Source organism: Myotis myotis, unplaced genomic scaffold (genome assembly GCF_014108235.1).
Source record: "Myotis myotis isolate mMyoMyo1 unplaced genomic scaffold, mMyoMyo1.p scaffold_m19_p_1, whole genome shotgun sequence".
In the NCBI taxonomy this organism is placed as follows: Eukaryota; Metazoa; Chordata; class Mammalia; order Chiroptera; family Vespertilionidae; genus Myotis; species Myotis myotis.
The window spans coordinates 145,967,858-145,984,961 of NW_023416313.1; the positions used below are offsets into that span (position 1 = coordinate 145,967,858).

General features: G+C 39.1%; 1 long non-coding RNA gene across 2 annotated transcripts in view; it reads right to left on the bottom strand.

The window, feature by feature from the left end:
• Positions 1 to 16,341, bottom strand: part of LOC118663695 — a 101,407-nt gene extending 85,066 nt beyond the window's left edge. For both annotated transcript variants that reach the window (XR_004970122.1, XR_004970118.1), the window contains exon 1: positions 16,167 to 16,341. This is a non-coding gene — a long non-coding RNA (uncharacterized LOC118663695). The remainder of the gene's footprint in view (positions 1 to 16,166) is intronic.
• Between the last annotated feature and the right edge of the window lie 763 nt (positions 16,342 to 17,104).

Consider the following 17,104-nt stretch of genomic DNA (forward strand, 5'->3'; position numbering starts at 1 on the left):
ATGAAAACTGTTGTTACAGTGACTTCATTTAGGATTAGGAGAATATTCTGGACTCTTCAGGCAAAAATCAAGGGACAATCCAATAGCCACTAGCCACATGTGGTTATTTACATTGTAATTCATCAAAATTAAATTAAAGCATAGCTCCTTAGTTGCACTAACCATATTTCAATGCACGACCTCTTGTAACTACTGCATTGGACAGCACAGATAGAGAACAGTTCCTTTGTGGCCTAGAGTTCTTTGGACCGTGCTGGCCTATAGTGAGTAATACCTGCGCTCCTACCTGCGCTTCGTATCTAGTAAGCCAAGATCTGGGTGACAGCCTGAGTTCTAGCATTGTCTTTTAATGCACTTTCCCTTTTTCCTACTGGTTATGTGGAATCTACATAATTGTAGTTATTTGCACCTACTGACCCTAAATCTAGGAGCAGTCCCCTGCTCCATGGTAAGTGATAAAGATAGGTATCTTCAGTGTTATGACAGATGTCAGGGAGTCACAAAGGAGATGTAGATAACTTCCAGAACAAAGGACAAAGGCTGCGGTAGAGAGGTAATACATCCTCTCTCTACCTACCATGCATCTCCTTCCTATATAGCCATAAAAATAGATGCTTATGCTGTGTTTAGAGAGGAATGAAAGTACAAGGAAATTGTAAACACGGTGCTGAGGATAGAGGATCCCTGTGTCTATTAAGTCTTGGTTTAAAATGCATCTTTGAGAGAGATAAGGGTTCTTTTCAAAGGGACCTGATTTTCAATGCGAATTTCCCCTGACCTCTCCCCCTGACACTTTCAAGGCTGCACTCATTGTCTAGCTCTCCTCCTGTTAGAATGTAATGTCCAGGAGACATAGATTTTTGTTTTTGTGGTCCTTTTATTTGTCTAAGCACTTAGAGAAGTGTCTGCATATGTAAGTTCTTAATAAATATTAGTTGAGTGAATAAATGCATTGCTCATCTCCAGTATGGTTTTCTGTCTGCCTAAGGTTCTCTATCTCCCTGGTTTCAGCCAGGCTAAGCTTTGCTAGTTTCTAAGTTACCCCAAGTTCCCAAAGGAGCATAGCTATTAACCTGGACTCTATGATTCCTGAATCATATTGCATGTACTAAGAAAATCTTACGCAGTACCTCCTGCTCTTCTCTAATTTGCCTCAGTTCTTCTTGAACTTAACCTATACTTCGAAACTCTATTTTTGTTCTTTCTGAACTTCTGTGGTAGCTCCCAAGAGGTCTCCCGGTATCCAATCTATTACCTCACCAGTCCAGCCTTCATAATGCTTCAGGAGTTATCAAATTTCCATGAAAGAATTCTGCAGGTCCTGTCTACAGGGAGGCATACAAAGGCCTCTGTGATCTGCTCCACCAAATACCCCTCGAGCCCTGCAAGCTTATTGATAACAGGTGCTGTATTAACTAGGTCTCTCTTGGTTGCAAGGAGGCTACTTTTGGCTAGCAATCTAAAGGGACTTCACTGATGCAGGGTTTCTTAGGATGGGCTGAACAACCCAGCTTTATGAGGCTCAGAAGTGCAGCCCAGCCTCAGAAACAATTGAAGCCAGGGATTTAAAAACTTCCAAGACTGTCTCTCACCTTTGTTCCTCTCTGAGTGTGGGGGTTAGTCTGTCACTGCAGTTGGCCTTGCTGCACAATACGAAAACCTAACAACCTCCAACGCCCACAATCTATCTTGTACCTTCATCCCTAGAAGAAGGAGAACACAGGCCCTCTGGTATCCTGAGATTTAAATTACCAGCTGGCAGGCTCATTGCCCTGGCCTGAGGCAGGTGCTCCCAGGAGGGAGGGGCAAACTATACAAATATGTAGGGCTTCCTTGTTAAAGGCATCCACGGGCAAAGGAGGAATTTTCAAAGCATGGCGAACTCTCACAGGTTCCACTACATGAACCAGTCTTTTTCAGTTTTTTAAATCTTTGTAGCACAGTGTCTCATATCTTTAGATGTTCAATAAGTACTTGTTTAATTGTGACAAAAAGACATTATTTTGACAGCTGAAGTAAATAGAAAACTTGAGGAATTCTAACATATCTGTCTCATTATTTTACCAAGAAAGTATTTTAGTTGCGTATGTTAGTAATAAGAGGCTGGGCATGAAAATTTTTCTGTCTAGAACTCATCTAACAGCCTCATCGATATACCAAAATGAAAATAAGACACTACCTTAAAAATAATAGTAAAAAAATTATTGTTGTTTGCTCTACTAAGAGCTTCATACACAGTATAACATAGCAGATAATATCAGACTATAATCTGGATCCTGGTGTTACCATTTTAGCTGTGAGACTTTGACAAATTACCTACCCTTCCTCTGTCTCAGTTACTGCATCTATAAAATGAAGATCAAAATAGTACCTATTAAATGGATAAGATATGCGAGGCACTGGGAATAGTGGCTGGGATATATTAAGGCAGTGTTCCTCACCTGAGTGTGACTTTTCCGCTACAGGGGACATTTGGCAATGTTGAGACATCTTCAGTTGTCACCACTGGACAGAGTGGGGGGACTACTGACATCTAATGGGTAGAAGCCAGGGACAGTACTAAATATCCCACCATGCACATGGCAGCCCTCTGCAACAGGGACTTATCCATCCCAAAATGCCAGTAGTGCCAAGGCTGAGAAGCCCTGTATTAATGAATCATTAAATATTAGTTGCAATTATTATTGAAAATAATCATAATAGCAAAGCCTAATACAACACTTATAATGTGCTTGATACTATTCTAATCATTTTACATATATTAACCAAATTTAATTCATACCAGAAAGAAAACAAACAAAAAACACTCACTATGTGGTAGATGCTGGATACTGCTATGTATCTCTGTCTCACAAACATGGGGGTATAATGGCAAGGACCCTGTCTTTAGTTCTCTGGATGGTAATCAGAGCCCAAGGGTGAGGTTACAGTAAATCCTTGTGAAAAATTGTTCTCATGGGAGATATGATTTTATTATAAGAAGACTGTATAGATTTTTGAACACTCTTCCATTCTCCCTCTACCTACTCTCTCTCTCTCTCTCTCTCTCTCTCTCTCTCTCTCTCCAATTAACATTTTAAGAATGCTGGAATTCTCATATTTGCTTGTTTTTAATCAGACATTCAAATCCAGTAGTTTCCCTTCCTCCTCATTTTCCAGCCCCTCCCCTCACTATTAGAGGTCGCTTTGCAAGGATTAGAGCAAATAACTAATATGAAAAGATAAGAGATTTGGGTATTTATTCTAAAGCTTAAGTTGGCTTTCTTACACTTTGATGTGTAAGCCTCTTTCAGAATTTTCTCCAAAAACATTGAGTGATATTGTGAAAGTAACTTCCAAGGCAAAAGGCCTGCAAAATGGCGACAGAATGTTGAATAGCCCCTCTCCTTTGGGGACATTAGTGATGAAAAAGCTTCTTTATGGGATTAATGCAGTTGTTTGAAAACTGATTAGTTATTGAGCCTTTAGCTCATTTTTTAAAGATCTCATGTAACTTAGAAACAATGCTCTGCAGGCTTTATAGTGTGTGTGTGTGTGTGTGTGTGTGTGTGTTTTCACCAAGCTGACAGAAACTGAGCTAAATGTAATCAAATGGCTGTTGTTAGGACGTACTACAGTGAAAAATCAAAGCATTCGGCCAAATCCTCAATCTTCCATACAAAAACACCGCCTACTTCTTAGGCAATACATGTAACCTTAAGAAAACGAAAAGATGCCCATTTATCACCAAGATTCCTAAAGGTCATATTTTTTCTATATCTACTGACCTTTATTCACTCCCAATGACTTAGCATTTCCATGATAAAATGTAACACCTCACAAAAGCATCTGAACTTGGCTCATTAAGATGGCAACAGACTTAAAATTTCATCCAATTGAATTATGTGGATCAACAGATGTGGGTTGCCTAGATTTAGGAAAAAGGACTCAGGCCTTCTGAAGCAAGTGCTCATAGCTAGGACATTTTGTGAAACACTGATTTCCCTATCTCACAGTGTCTCCTTTGATATTTATAATACTGGTACACTGCAATTAGGAAGTCAGAAATCACAAAATACAAAAAAGTAAAAATAAAAAAATCAAGGCTCTTAACTCCATGGAAAATAGAAAGCAGGACTTCAATCAGTTGGAGCAAGCAGGCACTTATAAGAAGACTTCCCAGCCCCCACCAGGGACCCAGCAGCCTCAGGTTGTCCACTGGCTTCAAGGCTGCAACTTCTTTCAGCACAGCACTCCCTCCGCAGACTCCCAGGTTTCAGCTCCATCAAGTCTGCTAGGAAACTCACTCTCATTTGGAGTTTCTGTACAAAAATGAGATATGTGATGTGATATTAAGAAAACGATCTGATAAATGACACCAGTGACAAATGTATACTGATGACATTTATAAATGAGGGTCACATATAAATCAATGACCCTCAAGGAGGTAATTTTCTGTACAACTTTGTGTTGAGTTTGGTGGTTAGTTGAAGATAATTAGGATGTTGGACATGGCTAGGGTGAGCAGAATTGCAGGTGATAAACATATTTATACTTTGGACCAAATACCCCTGAAAGTAGCGTTGTTTTGTAACATTTTTCTGATAAAATTTTTAAAAACAGTTTAGTTAATAAATATAGAATGATTTTGAAGTATCTAAATCAGCAACTAATCTGTCAGGTATGTCTGAGCACAGACCTAATGAAAGATAAATATTATATATTTAGAGATACCCCTAAAAGTTCCATTTCTTACTCTGAAAAGTGGGCCCTTCTGATGGAATACTTAGAAGTGTTCTCTAAGAGGTAATAGGTGTTGTTATTGTTTGTTTGTTTTTTATCTTATTTTTGAGTCAAGACTGGGATTGGTGTGTTTAATCTCCAACCTGAAAGAAGAATATTTGATTAAGGAAACACCATTTATTCAAAGGTGGGCTGACTAGTCCTGCTCATACTAGGTCATAGAATGACAAAGCTAAAAAGTTCCTGTATCTTATTCTTCCTTTTATAGTTGGTTCAAGGTCGTAGAGACAGAAGCTCAGGGACAAAGCTCAGGTCTCCGCTCCTAAAACAATGTCCCTACTGCTGCATTGCATCATCACTGTTCATTTTACCCCCTTGGGGCATATGTATTCAGAATGACGGAGTAAATACACACAGTACCAGCATCCCAGGGTCTAAAGCAAGATGAAACAAATGGAATAACAATCAGGCAGGCTTTATATTATTTTTTCTTTGTATTTTCTGTCTTTGTATGACTATTCAGTATGTTTGCTGCTATAAAATCTTGTGTTCATTTGACAAGTTGAGGAAGATTAAAGGGAGAAGATGTAGTAGAAAAGTTGTATGTAATAAGGCAGATTTGAGAGCATATAAAGAAGATTTTAGGCCCTAATGGGCTTTGGGAAATATTTGCAAAACTGAACTAGACCTTGGCCTGGTTGTCATGGAAACCAGCAATACTGAGGGGTAATGATGAGCACTCTGATGAAGAAGGAAGGTTCGTTCTGAAGTTCTGGGGTATCATATAAACTCCCAGTCTACCTTTGGGCTTGAAATCAGCCTGTTCTGCTAGATGGCGAATCTGCAATGTGGTGCTGAAAACATCTCTGGAGTGAAACGTGTTCTGTAGCTTCCTTTGTTGTGCTAGTAAAAAAAAAATCTATATATTGTGTCTGGGATCCTCCTATCTCTTATCTACTACATAACAGGAGCAAAGGAGAGAAAGACTGGGCATCACCACAGAATACATTTGGCAACAGCCTATCGATTTCCATTTCCTGCTTCATCAAATTACAGCAAAAAAAAAAATGTTTTCACAAATGGTGCGCACAGGGTGTCAATTGTCAAAATGTATTTGCTGAAAAACTCCTTTCATAAAAAACCTCATTTTGCCAAGGATGTAATTTTTGGCATGTGAGTACTGCTTGCTATGTTTTACCTTTTAATTCCTAAGAATTCGGGTTATGGAATTTTATTATTGTACTTTGTCTCAATATAAAATTATTTCTGTGTGTTTGTGTACACATGTACTGATATGTATATATGTGCATATCTGATTATATGAATTAATTTTTATTATCTCCTGTATTTTCATTTTAATGTTAACTATTATTTTACAGTTGATCTAAACTATTTTCTCTTCTTTGGAAATTTTTGTATAATATGCTTGTCAAAGATACACAGTATTTTGTTTTTATCGATAAGGGAGTAGTTAATAAGTGTTATCACTGAGTCAGTTCCACATATAATCCTGTGTGTAGTTTCTTCTACCAGTATACTCAAAACATGGCTATATTGCTTTTATAAAACCAGACAGACCTCAGTACAGTACATTTAAGAGTCTGCATCCTGAAGAAGCACAGCAGAAAGCAGGAGGGATGGGTATGGCTGCATTACCAACTTCTAATCAGTAGGCGGGGCCAGAATAGTTCTGAGGGTCAGGTGGGATCTGTGGTGCCCAGATTGCTTTGCTCTCTGCCTTTCTCCTTCCCTCTTCCCGCAAAACAAGCCTGTGTCTCTCTACCTACTTCCCATATTTTAGGTAAGTTGAGGTTCAGGACAAGGGCACCAGAGCCCATAATTCCAAACATGGCTGGCTCTGGTCAGTTTCCATTTCTGCCACTAGGCTGACACATCTTTTACCCTCCTCCCTTGCTTGGCTGTACTCTTTACCTAGGCTCACAACCATCTGCCACCCAGTTTCCCAATGCTGGTTTTCCATCTCTCTTGATTGATTCCCTCACCTCTACTCTACATCTTTAGCTGATGAACGGCCTGAACTCAATCCCTGGTCTGTCCAAATCTCCTATCTTCCCTTCCAGGCACTAGCTAATTACCTTCTGGAAGTCCTTTAGAGTGCCTTTCCATACTGCAGAGGCAGAAAAGCCCAAAACCAGATTTTTCAGTCTCCCATGTAATTGAGATGCTAGATATGAATTAGATTCTACATATCAGATGCACCTGGATGAAATTTGAAAAACAGAAGCAAGTCCTTTGGGCCAATGAGGCCATGGAAATATCAAGTTTTTCTACCACACTGTTCCAGTTTATACTGCAGCTTCCTGGGTGCGAATAGGCATACACAGGGGAGACAGCAGCCAGATTCCATCACCAGCTTGTTGAGGAGCTATTCACCAATGGCAGTGATGGTAGCAGAGGAAGCTGTTTGATCAGTAGATTGCAATCTTGCCAATGTCTTCTGGAATCAATTGTTCTAGTGCAGGAGTCCTCAAACTACGGCCTGCGGGCCACATGCAAATGCAAATATTGTATTTGTTCCCGTTTTGTTTTTTTACTTCAAAATAAGATATGTGCAGTGTGCATAGGAATTTGTTCATAGTTTTTTTTAAAACTATATTCCACCCCTCCAACAGTCTGAGGGACAGTGAACTGGCCCCCTGTTTAAAAAGTTTGAGGACCCCTGTTCTAGTGGATGCCTCAGAGGCAATACAATATTCTAGGAGTCATCTCCAGTGTCCAAGGTTAGAAACTCTTCCCCCAGGTCTCCCAGTGATTTGGGAAACATCTAATTCTTTATGTTTAATCACTTGTGGCTTAAAATATCTAGAGTGGTTTCTGTTTTCTAAACTGAATTCTGACTGATACACCAACAAGGGAGTCTGACTCTGTGGAAAGGCAGGAATAGCAAGAGATGACAAAGCCAAAAAAAGGTAGTATGTGAGAACTTGACTTCACAGATGATAGAAAATTCAGGAGGAACAAAAAGCTCCAGTGGTCTAACAGGCAAGGCTCAGAGTCTGAGCTCTCAGAATCACAGACACGGAGGATGACTCTGATCTTAAGAAGAATATCCTTCTCTAAAGAAGATCTTATTTGCTTGCCTTATACTCTAAATTGGTTTAAGCCACCCTGACCCCGTAAGTATTGTTAATAGGCTAAATGAAAAAAAACAAAACTATTCCTAGGCCTCTCTAAGTAGATTAAGCCATGTAGATCTTCCTGAATTTACTTATTCCACCTACATTAGTCAGGGTTCTACAGAGAAACAGAAACAATAAAAGATGATGATAGATAGATGATAGATAGATAGATAGATAGATAGATAGATAGATAGATAGATAGATATTATGAGGAGCTGGTTCACATATTTATGGAGGTTAAGAAGTCCAAAGCTCTGCCAGTGCCAGCTGGAGGCCCAGGAAAGCCAGTGATGTAATTCCAGTTCAAACCTGAAGGCCTGAGGACCAGGGGAAGCAATGGGGTAAGACTCAGTCTGATTTTGAAAGTGGGGGGGAGGTCAATGGTGTAAATTCCTGTCCAAGTCTAAAGGCCCAAGAATTAGGAGCAACAATGTCCAGGGGCAGGAGAGGCTGGATGTCCCAGCTCAAGCAGAAAGAATGCCTTTCCTCCTCTTTTCTGTTCTATTTAGGACCTCAACTGACTGCATGATGTCTACTCACATCTGAGGGTGATCTTCTTTACTCAGTCTACCAATTCAAATGCTAATCTCTTCCAGAAACACTCTTATAAGCACACCCAGAAATAACCTGTTACCAGCTATCTGGGCATCCCTTAGTCTAGTTAAGCTGACACATAAAATTAACCATCATGCCACCTGAGAATACATGTCTTTAAACTGTATTTTTGAGATGAAGTTACCTAAAGGCTATTATGTCACAGAAAGGCATTGAATTGAGATAAATTTAGAGAACAGTATCTATCACTAGCTGGAGCTATTACTTCCAAGTCAAAAGGGTTGCTTGACCCCTACAGCATCTGCCTGAGCTTTCAAAGGCCCCATATTCCCTGCTAGGAGCTCCTTTGGGTTCCAGAAATTTTTTTAAAAAAATATTATTAATGAGAACTATACAATTCCAACAGCTTATATGCATTGTTTTATTTAATCTATAACAACCTATAATGTAGGTACTATTTGGTACTATCTCACAGTATCTACCATAAGATAGATATGTATACTAAAGTAAATACTATCACCCTTTTAAAGACTACAGTTTAAACAGGTTAAGGAAAATGTCCAAGATGACACAGCTACTAAGAGGCACAGCCTGGATTTGAACCCAGGCCATAACTAATCAAAGTCTCTGCCTTCTTCTCTATGGAATCTGCCTCCCCATAGGCTCTCTTTTTCTATAGGCCCTGACAATATGGATGAACTCTCAATGGTCAATGATGTTTTGTTGTTGTTTTCATTTTGTTGTTGTTTTCATTCAATTTCTTATGTCCATTGTACCCCCTGAGATAAACACAAAAAAGTTTCCAAGTAAAATATGTTCTGTGACACTCCTAATCTTTCCTGCAATAGGGCAGTGGTGCAAGGATTGCTGAAGACCCTCACATTATCTGCTCTACCAAGGGGAAGAGTATTTCCTCTTCTTTAGGTGCCCTGGGTATCAGAATTGGCTACAGGGCAAGAACTTCTCAGTAGTGCCCAAGTCATGTCCCTTCCATTTGGTATGCCATCGGGGTCCCCCTTGCTATTATTCACAGTTAGCAATCTCCTGGTTTAGATTACTGTTTGAGGAGGAAGAGCTATTCTGTCAGAGAAGATGCTGCCCAGATGGAATTTAAGAAAGAGAACTGAACACAAAATAACTCTCTCTTAATTGAGTGTGGGAGAGCACATCTAAAGGTAATAGGAAAAATCTCAGAACAATGAGAAAAAGTTTCAGATATAATAAAATGTCCCCATTGCCGCTATTCAGAGGAATCTCTTATGGGTGTTAGGCTTATTTTGCTATATTCTGTTATTTTCCTGTTGAGGCCACTCTTTTCTCTAATTCAATGCTCACAATAGTCCCAGAAAATGAGTATTATATGCTTCCCTATTCCACAGATGAAGAAAGTGAGATTCAGAAGGGTAAAGTGACCTGCCCAGAGTCAGACCATGAAAAATCAACACGCAGTGACATGAACAGGAGTCTGTCGAATACTAGAAACACCCTTAACCACTTGCCTCATTGCACAAGAAAAAATTCTCTTTTCTGTTGGCCTTATCTCAGCTCTGTTATGCAAAAATATGGAATGAAGTATCCATATGTGGCCAGAATGTTACACAAGTGGACGTATATGGAAGTTCTACATGGAGGTGCCAGGCTAAGTCACTGGAGATCCCCAAGAGTCAGGTTACATTCAGGAGACAAGAATTAGAGCCTCAAAGGTCTTTCTCATTTTCCTCTACTACCAACTACTGAGAATCTAGGTTTTATTTATAACAAGATGTTATTTTCCTCGATAAAGTACTCTGGCCAAGTTTTATGGCTTGGGATACAGAAGAGACTTCCATTAGAAAATTGATATTTCATATGGGGTTAGCAGCACACCTGGACTTTGCAATCACAATACACAGGAAGAAACTTAGCTGCTGAATGAATTATATTTTCTAAAAGTCGCCCATTAAAAGAGAAGGTCAACACAGGCATAGGATCATGACAGGTTACCTTTCATACTAACCATGGAAGAGTTTTACAACAGAACCAAGGCGATTCATTAAATTTTTTATTCACTCTAAAATATCAAGTGAATTTCTTCCCTGAGCTGGAGATTGTACTAGACACTGGGGGAGAACAGGGAAGGAATCTGGCCTCACATTACCTACAGATCCTTGCAGGTCTCCAACTCAAATATGTTATTGTCTTTCATCATGAACAGGGAAAATACCTCTGCATAGTGTCAACAGAATCAAACCAACAAATCAAAAAGGCCAAGTACCAGTACAAATGCTGGGTCAATTGTTCACCCAAATGAAGCCCAACTTTCCATAAGCGTAGAGCTTAGAGATTCTGCAAGCATCCAGCTCTACCTTGAAATGAACTTCCATTTACCTAACTGTGGCTACAAGTAGCATGAGGGTGAGAAAATGACAATGGGTTGGTCTTACAGTTGTTAATCAGTAGCACAAGTGGAAATTTTACAAAATGTAAACACCCTAACTGATAAAATGCAAGATTGTGTAAGAGCATACACACCTGACATGCATATAATCCTTACTGGCACCCGACCTCCACCCAGATTTGGCTACAAACCTTCAATGCATTCTCATAAATATGTTTTTCATTGATGTGCTTTTTGCCATTATCTTTCCAGGCCCATGTTTAGAGACCTTTTAAAAAAAATTATCTTTGTGCTCTTCTGTTAGTTTCCTTTCAATTAGCTCATTTGAAGAATTCTTTGAAGATGAAAAGTTCTATGTTAAACATGAAGCATGAACTCTACTACTCTGCAAACAAATAATGTGAAGGTTACGAAACGCTAACATATTAAAATTATTAAAATAGAAGCAAACAGGGAAAAGGCAATTTCCAAAAGAAGATAAAATTTAGTATAGATAATAGTAATAATACCTGATGGTTTAGGATTTCCTTTTCATGTGCTGCCTTGGAAATATTGACTCATTTTTCATGAGAAAGTCCCACAAAGCTAAGTTTCTAAGAAATAGTCTGGCGCAAGAACGCAAGAGAATTCGAACGCTTGCCCTAAAATCTCCAAAAAAAGGGAGAAGGAGAGAACCCAGCTCTTTTTAACTGATTTGTATATTTCCTAAATCGCCTTTCCTGAAGATGCAGCCCTAGAGTAAGGCAAATGAGTGGCAAAATACCAACTGGCCAATAAGCATAGGAGCAGAAGTTGAGCTTAGTTTGAAAAGCCTTCAGTGTCTCTCTGTTCTTTTCTCTGCTCATTCTAATCAGTGAAGGTTTAGAAGTATTTTGGAGGCAATTCCCAGCTTACCTCATCTGCATTCCAGAAAGCAGTCTCTACGCAGTGCACACCTGCTTTACCATGTGATTTCAGGAAGAGAACAAGTAATGAGCAACAACTCATAGGACTTCTCCACATCTGCTAAATCTCTTCTTCTAACGAGGAACTTGTAGATGCCGCTGGGATGAGAGCTCATTCCCGGAGCTGAAGGAGGCAACCATGAAGATGGAAAGGAGCTTTCACTACATAATCCACTAAGGGCTGCTTAGGAGAGACCAATGTTCACAGAGTCTGGCACTGAGAAGGTGCTTCCATCTCAGAAGTTCTGGGAGTAGGGACTGCACTCATTTAAATATTAAGATACTAGAGGCCCAGTACACAAAATTTGTGCACTCAGGGGGGAGGGGTCCTCAGCCTGGCCTGTGCCCTCTCCCAGTCCGGCAGCCCTCCGGGGATGTCCGACTGCCGCGGAGGTGAGAGAGGCTCCTGCCACCACCGCTGCACTTGCCAGCCATGAACCCAGCTCAGGGCTTCTGGCTGAGCAGCGCTCCCCCTGTGGGAGCACACTGACCACCAGGGGACAGCTCCTACATTGAGCATCTGCCCCCTAGTGGTCAGTGCACGTCATAGCGACTGATCGTTCCACCATTTGGTTGATTTGCATATTAGCCTTTTATTATATAGGATAGATAGACTATCTAGGAAATTATATTTTAGACCAAAAATAGATCTGAAAAGCTTTCAAGAGATGGGTACATTTCACAAACAATAGCTTGCAAAATCCTGGAGAACTCACTTAGCTCATCACTTTTCTGTTTTGGGGGCATTTCCCCTTTTGGCCCAAACTGATTTGGGGGCATGCAGTGGCACAGGGAAAGAGTTTCTAAACCCATCCTCTAAAAATCTCCACTCACAATAAATTCCTATTATACTAAATGTACTAACCATTTTGTTCAGGTTAAAAATGTCAAATATTTTAAAATTCTCAAATTTGATTCATAACAGTAAAATTAATATATTTTCATCATTAATTCTAACTGTTAACTAAACCAAAACAAAACAAAAACATTGTTTGAATTGCCCTCAGTACACTCATCTATAAATAAAAGATGAGCTAGGATTTTCTCTAATTTGAACTTGAATCGGAATCACGCGGAGGGTTTGTTAATGCAGATTTCTGAGTTCTACTCCTAGAGTTTCTGATTTAGTAGGTCTGGGGTAGAGACCTAGAATTTGCATGCCTACTAAGTTCCCAGAAAATGCTACTGTTGCTGCTTCAGGACCACACTTTGAGACACTGGACTAGAAGACCTTTAAGTTATATTTCAAGTTTAATTATCTGTTTGTAACAGTTACCATTTGATGGAGGAAAGGTAAGCTTCAGTTCAATGTTAAAAATCTTTAAGAACCTACCCATTTGCAGCCACCTAGCTTATGACAAATATAACACCATAACACCATGCTGCACTGGGGAAAGAGTGGATTTTTGAAAAACCGGTACTGAGTCAACTGAATATCTATAGAAGGACACACACACACACACACACACACACACACACACACACCAATTTTGAGTGCAATGTGTAACTAAATGTGAAAAGAAAATAAATAAATATTTTAAAGAAGAATATACCATAAAAAATGTTGTGACCTTGAGGTAGACAAATATTTTTAATAAGGCATTTAAAAAATTGACCATGAAGATAAAATACAAAAACTTGACTATATTAATATTAATTACTTCTGCTTATCACAAGGCACATTAAGAAAATTTAAAAGGCAACATATAGAGTAAACTAATTATATTCACAACATACAAATCTGATAAAGCACTCATAAAAAATAAAAATTACTCTTATAATCCACTAAGAAAAAAGATAGAAAATCCATAGAGAAATGATCCAAAGGCTTGAAATGACCCTCCACAAAAGAGAATACCCAAGTAGGCAATAAAATATAAAAATGTGTTGCAATTGTTTACTCATCAGAGAAATGCAAATTAAAACTATAATGAAATGCCACTTGTGTGATCAAATTGTTAAAATGAAAAAGACTAACAATACCAAGTAGTGTCAAGGCTTTGGAACAACTTAACTCTCCTATACTGCTAATGCAAGTGTATATTGCTACAACTACTTTGGAAAATGTTTAATATTATGATATCTTTGCATGGTGACAGATGGTTACTAGACTTAGTGTGGTGATCATATCATAAGGTATATAAATGTTGAACTGGTATGTTGTATACCTGAAGCAAATATAATACTATATTCCAACTACACTCTAATAAAAACAATTAAAGAAAATAAAATACTTGGCAGCATCTACTAAGGCTGAACATTGGCAAACACTGCAATCAAGGAATTCCATTGCTAGTTATTCATCCAGCAGAAATATGTTCAGAGATATGTACTTGAATGGTCATGATAGCATTATTTATATAAGCCCAAACTGGAAACTTCCCAAATGATAATCAACAGTAGAATAGGTAACTACATTATACTATCTCACAAACCCAATGTTAAATGAAAATAGATACAAAATAGTATGTAACATATTATTCCATTCGTGTAAAGTTTTAAAAGAGGCAAAGCTAATTTAGGCTATTAGAAGTCACTTTTCTAATAGTGGGAACATGGGGTGGGTCTCTATAGTACTGATAATGTTGTTTGTTGATAATTTGTGAAAATGCAATGAGTTATACACATATAATGTATGCACTTTGCTGTACATTTACATGTAGTTTTTAAAAATCATAGTGAAGTTGTTCTAGCTTCCTTTCAAGTGTTCAATTTGGTTTATGTATCTGTTTAGCTCCAATAAATCTCTTCTGCTTTAGATGAAGTCCATTTTTTCTTTGCTTGCTATTCTCTACAATAGAAGCATTAAGCCACTTCTCAGATTCCTCTTTTTTAAGTTAATGAATTATTTCTTTGCCCTGTCTTTTGCATTTCTTATAACACATTAATTGAAAAACTATTTGCATCTTGTTGATGAGTTCAGATACAATGTATACAGGTACAGTTCCCAAATCTGACCTTTCTTGTGGACTCCAAATACAAGTTCCAAATTCACTTCCCCTCTTGCCTTAACCACCTCAGTAAATGGCACCATCTGTTTAGCTGCTCAAGTTGAAAACTTAGAAGCCATCCTTTCCCTTTCTCTTCCATTCACTATCTAAATTCATCAAGTCCTGCTTGTTATTTGACCATTCCTGTCTAGTAGGGATACTACACTCTCATGCATCTCACCATCATCTCTTACCTGAAAAAAACACATCTAGCCTTTTAGCTGGTATCTGTTTCAAGTCTTAGCCCCAACATAAATTCAGAGAGTGCCATTCTCTTATTTAAAACCCTCCAATGGCTTAGCATAACTGTTAAGAATACAACTCGAACTCCTCACTCTGGCCTAGAAGGTCTTTAAAGATCTTTATGTCAACCTCTCTAATTCATTTCACTTCACCTCTGCCCATGTGCACTTGTTAGGATCCATTTCTCCTTAAGACCTTTACACACTTCACAACCTGGAATATTCTTTCCGTCACAACTTCGCCTGACTAGTTTCTTGTTTTGTAGGTCTCTATGCCATTAAAGATGCCTTTTCTAACAACTGAATTTATAATTAATTCTCAACCTTTGGTCCCCAGTCACTCTCTATTGCATCGTCTTGCTTAAATTTTTTTCATAGCACTTTGATGTCAAATTTTCTTGCTGTGTTCCCACGCCTTGCACATATTAAGCACACAGCAAATGTGTGTTGGATGAATTATTGAACTGTAGACCTCCAAAGATCAAAAACACAATCCTACCAGATTCCTGCCTTCTAGGGAGAAATGCACAGACTCTGTTCTTTATTACTGTGATAGGAAAGTGTTCCTGAATGGCTTCATGCTAAGCAAACATCACCTGGCAGCTGAGTAGTGTTCAATGGCTGGCTCCCTGGTGTTACACTGTGATGTAAGAGGCAAATAGGAGGGCAAAGGCAGGAGCACTGGGCAGGTATCCACCACCAGTGCAGGATGAAGATCTAAAACCAAGAAGAGAGTTTGGGGAGCTGAGACTAATGAATACAAGAGAGGTCTCAGGAGAAGGGCCTTGTGTTCGGCCAACATTTGCTAATGCCAGACAACTTTGATACCTTTTCTGTTTAGGGCAGAAAACAATCTCCAAGTCGAGGTAACCTAAGGGTTAGGTATGATATTATGTGGGCACAAAATGGATGGATTAGGAAGCAAAGGGGCAGATAACAGAGCACTTGCTTACAAAGGGAAGTCTGATCCCTAGATGATGACCACATATCACTGAACAAAACTTTGACAAGTGCATGTTTTATTGAAAGAAATAACCCTTCAAAATGGTTAATTGAATTTATAATGTATTGTATAGATAGCCAGGGTTTTCTGCCCAGCCCATTTACATTTTTTTTTAACTTGAACAGCATGAAGGTTTGTTTCTAAAGTAGGTAAAAAAAAAAAAAAAAAAAAAAAAAAAGGAGATTTAACTCACCATATCCAGCTTTCACTGTATCATTAGGCCAATCATGTGGTCGTGGTTGCCAGCCCCTCAAACGGTGCAGCGCAGCTCAGCACTGCAGCTGCTGTTCCACAACTTCGCCGCTTCCCCACTCCACTGCTCTGGGTCTCTGACAGGCTGAAGGGAGGAAAAAGCTGTCCGCACTCCAGAGCAGTTGATTCAAACAAATCCTAGGTCAGTGTGATGTTATTGGGACATAAACCAACAAAACAGATGCTGCATTCATACCCTCTGGAACTGTAAACATGCCCCAATTAAAGCAGGCACACAGCTCCGCGGACGCAGCCAGACAGCAAATGCAGGAGCTGACTGCTTGACTCCTTGGCTTCCAGGTTAGGGCAATGCCATGTGAATTACATAAACTTATTTGTAACTTAGTATTCTCCACTGTAATTGTTTGGGCTTGTGCCTATTTAGCCTACCTAGCCTCTCAAAATTTTTGTATAAAAAGAATGCACAAGCTTAAAGGAGATTCTATCCAGGAAGGCATTCTCTATAACATTCCTTGTATCATGTAATCTCTATACAAAGGTTCTGGCCAAAGGCTTACCTGAGTCTGGGGTGGCAGAGGGTCAATCGCAGAAATCCATGAAGAGCAGCAGATTCAGCCTGTCACCCTGGAGAGTTATGGGCCAGTGGCCACGGTCAACCTTAGAACTCTAGCGTAGAAAATTGAAATGGAGCCCAGGAACACTGTGCCATATTTGCACCATCTCTCTTTAGCGAAGTTAGAGTTTTTCTAGAAGTAAATGAACACCTAGTGAAATTAGAGGGTGCTTATGTGTTTGATGGTCAACAAATCTGAAGATAGTAGGTCAGTGTAAAACTGACATGAAATATTCTCTGAATGGTTGGCTTAAAATCCTATATAATAAAAGCATAGCATGCAAATTGTCCCCTTGACCAGAGTT